The sequence below is a fragment of the Chiloscyllium plagiosum genome, chromosome 4 (genome assembly GCF_004010195.1).
Source record: "Chiloscyllium plagiosum isolate BGI_BamShark_2017 chromosome 4, ASM401019v2, whole genome shotgun sequence".
Lineage (NCBI taxonomy): Eukaryota > Metazoa > Chordata > Chondrichthyes > Orectolobiformes > Hemiscylliidae > Chiloscyllium > Chiloscyllium plagiosum.
In genome coordinates, this window is record NC_057713.1 from 109800133 (window position 1) to 109806592 (window position 6460).

Consider the following 6460-nt stretch of genomic DNA (forward strand, 5'->3'; position numbering starts at 1 on the left):
AGATCAAGAAAAGTTGATAATTGGGCCTCTTCACCTACTTATGTTCCCATTATCAGCTTTTCCTTCTCTCCAGTGCACTATCATCCACACCTTTGTCTCCCCAAGTGTCATTCCCTCTCTGTGGGCTCCATTTCCACCAATTCACTCACAGCTCTTTTGATCCCCACAGATGCTATCAGACCTGTTGGGATTCTCCAGCAATTTCTGTTTCTGTCTCTGTATTAATGATTGGGTGATAATACCATCAGATCGTCACCATCACAACCACCCTTTCAGTACCATAGCCCAGGATAATTTACTTGAAAGATGAATGCATCCACACCCCATCATGAGCTAGATGTGCTCATACAGACAGAACAATTCTCCTTTGCACTCACATTTCATTCACACTGGTGTTTTCCCCCACAAAGGATAAAGATAATCATTGATAGCAAACATTAACTGGCAGAGGAACAGTAAGTCTGAGGAAGTCATGTCCACACGGACAGGCTTGTCTGCAAATAATGAACAAACTGACAGGAAGACTGACGGGAAATAGTAAAATTGGAAATCAGATGAAAGAAGATTGGTAAAGGATTGATACAGCTCATAAGTAGTGACAGCTCTCTGTGCTTTCCCGAAGTATTGCAATGCCCTGATATTCAAACATTTATTCTCAAAGATAAAGCATTAGAGTGTACACAGCTGAACAATGCTCTCCCATGTTTCACCTTATAGAAAGTTCTTTAGAGAGAGTGATCAGCTGGACACTTAGCAAGAGTGCTTGGTCCAGTGATCAGCTAGCCATGCCCAGAACCCAAGCAACCTTCATGTGTAGTTCTGCTATTCCTGTTATTTCATCACTCACTCCATTTGACCATTTTACTTGAGCCAGCAAGGAAATAGCTTGTGAATTAAGGATTTTCACTGGATGAAGCAATGACCTCATGAGAACCTGAGAGTAGAAGAAAGAGAGGATGCTGTTTCTCCACAGAAGGTAGAAAATAATCATCCTCAGATGAAGATCCTGTTTAGATCTTAAGGGCCTGGCCTTTAAAACAGCTTCAATGAGGGAGCATTGATCTCATGGGCAGGCAATGAAAATAATTTTGCTGTATATAGTTGAAGTTATGGAGAAGCTGGAAGAGTCCACGATAAACATCTTGGACAAGCCACCTCAACATATAGAAAACCTTGGATGTTCTCCACAACCACCTGAAGAAGGACCGGCGCTACAAAAGGTAGTGCTTCCAAATAAACCTGTTGGACTATAATCCGATGTTGTGTGATTTTTAACCTTGGGGAGAATTACTGCAGAGTATTTCTGCAACAATAAGGAATCAGGATGGAGTAAAACCATGACTTCTGAAGTATCAGGAAAATTGCTTTAGCATGAATGCCTCACTTCTCCACACCTTCAATGGACTGGCTGGAATTATTTAGTTTTTAATGACACCAGTCAATAGCCCTTCAATCCCAGTTCAGACAACAACCTTTATCATCGCAAGTATGCATTTGGTGAAGCTTTGTTGTTAAGTAGATCCGTTGTTATGACAACAAAGAGTGGTCTGTGAACTGTGAATTTAGATAGCTCATTTAGCCCCTTTCATTTGTTTTTGTTCAATTTAAAAATAATCAGGGATAACTCTTCTGATTTAACCAGGCTCAAAGGCTATTTTCTTACATGTGAAACATAGAACTTAGCAGCAAAATTCAGCCAGAATTCAGTCATAGAGTTATGCAGCATGGAAACAGACCCTTTGGTCCAACTAGTCCATGGCAACCATTAGCCCAAACCAAACTAGCCCCACCTGCCTGCACTTGCCTATATCCCCCGAAACATGTATATATTTAAATGTGACTATACATGCATCTACCAGTTCCTCTGGAGGTTCATTCCACACACTAACCATTTTCTGTGCCAATAAAAAAAATTCCCCTCATGTCTTTTTCTAATCTTTGTCCTTGTAGCTTAAAAATATGCCCCCTAATCTTGAAATCCCCTACCTTATGGAAAAGACACCTGCAATTCACCATTAAGTAAAATCATGGCTAATGTGGCTATAATCTTAACTCTGTTTTTCTGTGTCTCCATCATAGTTACTGACTCCTTTGCATATCAAAAAATTATCTAACAATGCCTTGAATAAATCCAATAACAATGCCTCCACTACTCTCTGGTAAAGAGAATTCCATCATACAGAGGAGCCTCGATTATCCGAATGAGGTATGCGGGCACCATTTCATACAGATAATTGATTATTCTGTGAATTGATTTTGTCTGGGGCTCAGAGTTTTCTGATAAGTCTGCTCCCCGTTCAGGAGACTAGGCAGGAGCACATTGCCCGCGAGCCCCCGTCCCCCCAACTCTGTCTGCCCCCACCCTACACCCCCACCCGCCCCTCAAACCCATCTGCCCTCACCCCCTGCCCCGGATTGGACTGTACATCAACAGTAAGACTGCTGCTGCCTTTGTGGGGTAAGTCTCCAAATAGTGTGCACACAAACACACACACACCTTTTTACTGCAATATTTTGACAGCTATCACCTTTGCCCTGTACTGGACAATGTTGGAGAGTTTATCTGCAGAAGGGGGGTTTATGGATCACCTCTGTGTAGAACTCCAGAGAAAGTGTGGGGGGAGAGAGAGAGGGAGAGGGTGGGAGGTCAGTCATTTGGAGACAGTGCCTGGACTGTTCAGGACTGTTCTCGGCAGCATTTCAGTGAGCTGAGTTCATTTTTAATCATTGTACCTGTAAACAAAATACGCGATCAGGGTTGAAACAGCTCTTTGACGTAATGTTTCTATCGGGACCTTGAGATCCCCTTCAGATAATCCGGAATTCAGATAATTGATATTTGGATAATTGAGTTCCCCTGTACTAACAACGATCTGAGAGAGAAACAAAAAACACCTCCATCTTAAAAAGGGAGGCATCGTATTCTCAACCTTTGATCCCTAGTTCTAAAGAGAAAAGAAACCCTAAGAGAAAAGGCCTTCTCAATATTTGCCCTGTGAAGTCCCCACAACTATTGTTGCAAGTTGCTAAATATGAAAAGTGATACAGTTAGAAAAAAATTAAAAGTAGATACAGATAATTATTAGTACTATAGTTGAATTTTCATTATTTTTATTCCTTTATCAATTTTATCTTGTGAGCCAGAGCTTTGGGATTTGGGACAGCTTGGAGTAAAAGGAAAAGACCAAGCATGCTTTGTTTATTTGTGCGGTCAGGTATGGAGGCTAATGCAGGCTGAGTCTTTATTGAAAAGATTCCAACAGAAACAGTGGCCTCCAGGAAGAGCATCATGTTTAAACAGGTAACAGAAGTTGGCTATTAATAAGGCCAGTACCTGGTAGTTGGTTCTGACAAGTCTAGAAGAGACCCTATGTTCAAATAGATAGCAATGGCTGAATGGCAATTGAGGCTCTGGGAATAGTCGATCAGTCTATTAGGGTGGGACCTGAATTAAGGTTGTTTTTATCAACTATGTTTTCTGAGAGCTAGTTCTTGGCTATTGTTAAGACAGCATAAAAATTTAAAAGCTTCTGGAAGCCCATAGGGAAACCTGAAGTAGAGGTATTGCTGCCTTTGCCTACTCGAACTGAGAAAGTGACCCTGATTAGTGTTCTAGCAAAGTTTCCTTGGAGTCCGCAATTATCCCTGTGAAACAATTTGTTGTGAAAGCTATTTAAGTTAGTCTGGCCAATTGTGATATTTTCTTTGATTTATCCCTTAACTGTGTTTGTTTGTCTGTCTGTCTTGTGCACGAACAGGGGCTGAAAACAAATGTTTTGGCCTTAAAGCATTGATTTGATTTGATTTGATTTATTGTCATGTGTACCTAAGTACAGTGAAAAGCTGTATTTACGTGCTGTACAAGTAGATCATAGTAAGCAGTGACATACAGATCATAAGGTGGGGGAAAAAAAAATAGACAGAGGCATACAGGTTATATCACACAGGGTGTACACTTGGCAAGATCAACATTAGCAAGATTAGCATTATTTGAAATTAGAGAATCCATTCATCAGTCTAATAACAGCCAGGAAGAAGCTGTTCCTGAACCTGCTTGTGCGTGTGTTCAAGCTTCTGTATCTTCTGCCTGAAGGAGGAAGTTGTAGGAGAGCATTGCCAGGGTGCAATGGGTCTTTGAAGATGTTTGGCAGCCTTGCCATGGCAACGAGCTATGTAAATGGAGTCCATGATGGAAGGTTGGCTTCCATGTTGGTCTGGGCTGTTCACACAACCTTTCATAGTTTCTTGCGATCCTGGGCAGAACAGTTGCACTGAGGCAGTATGCTTTCTCTGGTGTATCTGTAAAAGTTGGTGAGGGTCCTAATGGACATGCCAAATTTCCTAGGCCACATGAGGAAGAAGAAGCGTTGTTGTGCCTTCTTGACCATTGCATCTACGTGGGAGGTCCAGGGCAGGTTGTCGGATATCAGCATTCCGAAGAACTTATGCTCTCCAACAGCTCAACCTCAGCTTCATTGACATAGATGGGGTGTGTATTCCTTCCTGACATTGATTAGCTTACCATGTTGTTTAATTTTCTCTCTGATAAAATCATTGTGTATCTAATACTGAAGTATTTTGTTTAAGAGAGAAAGCTAGTATCTGGAAATTATTTATTCACTAAGTCTGGGTTGATTATTTAAATCGAAAGTTTGGTGCGGGAAAACACAGCAGGTCAGACAACATCTGAGGAACAGGAGAGTTGATGATTCCGGCATAAGCCCTTTATCAGGAACGTGGCTTGTGGGCCGGGGGAGCTGAGAGCACACAAGCCTCATCCCTGATAAAGGGTTTATGCCCAAAACGTCGGTTCTGTTGCTCATCGGATGCTGCCTGACCTGCTGTGCTATTCCAGCACCACAATCTCGACTCTGATCTCCAGTATCTGCAGTCCTCACCTTCTCCTTGGTTATTTAAATGTCTGGTTAGGAACCACTGGAGTGACTATTTCAGGATATTTGAGGGTTTAATTTTACTGCGTTGCGAATGCAGAGCTAGAAAGGCTGATTTGGTTGAGATACCTGATTCCATGTGGTAACTTATAAAAATGCAAACAAAATCGGTCTGTTATCACTGCAGGCTTGTTATTTGTTGAAGTAAAAAGATTCGAGAACTTGACATTTGAATTCAGCAGCTGTGATGGCTTGTGCATTTGAGAAGTTGGAGGTTTCTTCTATGGGTGGACTGAACAGAACAGGTTCTGAAGCAAATGAAAGATCTTTATTTCACCTTCATGGAATTGCAAGTTGTGCCTTTTGTTAGCTTGCTTGGTATAGCAGCCCTTAGCTGGTTTGACCTTTTCCTCTTCCTATTGAGAACTTTGTCTTTGATGCTGTCTCTCAGAGTTTTTCTTGGCACTCTTTTTAAAATGGTGTGTCACAGCTTGTCTTATACGTATCACAACTCAGGATGGCTGCTGTATTCACTTTTGATGAAGCATTGCTCCACAGAACAAAGCCAATTATATTGGAAAACCCTGAGGGTGTCCTTCCAGTCTCCTGATTTCTCAAATTATTGTGAGAATCCATTCTGTTGTTCAAGGATTAATTTGAATTGTAACCATGCCCCTTTGTAGCAGATGTCTGAAATAATATATCAAGTTGTCTGTCTTTCTGGCTAAAGTGAATCAACAAGGCCAGTGGTGTGACTCTTGGGAGCCACTTTGCATGATTCTTTGTCTATTTTAAGGAAGATCAGCATTTTCTTCAGAAATGTGCAATGATATAATTACATCATGTTGACATATTCCTTATGTCAATGTATCTCATAGAGTCATAGAGACGTACAGCATGGAAACAGACCCTTCGGTCAAACCCGTCCATGCCGACCAGATATCCCAACCCAATCTAGCCCCACCTGCCAGCACTCTGCCCATATCCCTCCAAACACTTCCTATACATATACCCATTCAAATGCCTCTTAAATGTTGCAATTGTACCAGCCTCCACCACATCCTCTGGCAGCTCATTCCATACACGTACCAACTTCTGTGTGAAAAAGTTGCCCCTTAAGTCTCTTTTATATCTTTCCCCTCTCACCCTAAACCTGTGCCCTCTAGTTCTGGACTCCCCGACCCCAGGGAAAAAGTCTTTATCTATTTATCCGATCCATGTCCCTCATAATTTTGTAAACCTTTATAAGGTCACCCCTCAGCCTCTGATGCTCCAGGGAAAACAGCCCCAGTCTGTTCAGCCGCTCCCTGTAGCTCAGATCCTCCAACCCTGGCAACATCCTTGTAAATCTTTTCTGAACCCTTTCAAGTTTCACAACATCTTTCCGATAGGAAGGAGACCAGAATTGCACGCAATATTCCAACAGTGGCCTAACCAATGTCCTGTACAGCCACAACATGACCTCCCAACCCCTGTACTCAATACTCTGACCAATAAAGGAAAGAATACTAAACACCGCCTTCCCTATCCTATCTATCTGTGACTCCACTTTCAAGGAGCTATGAACC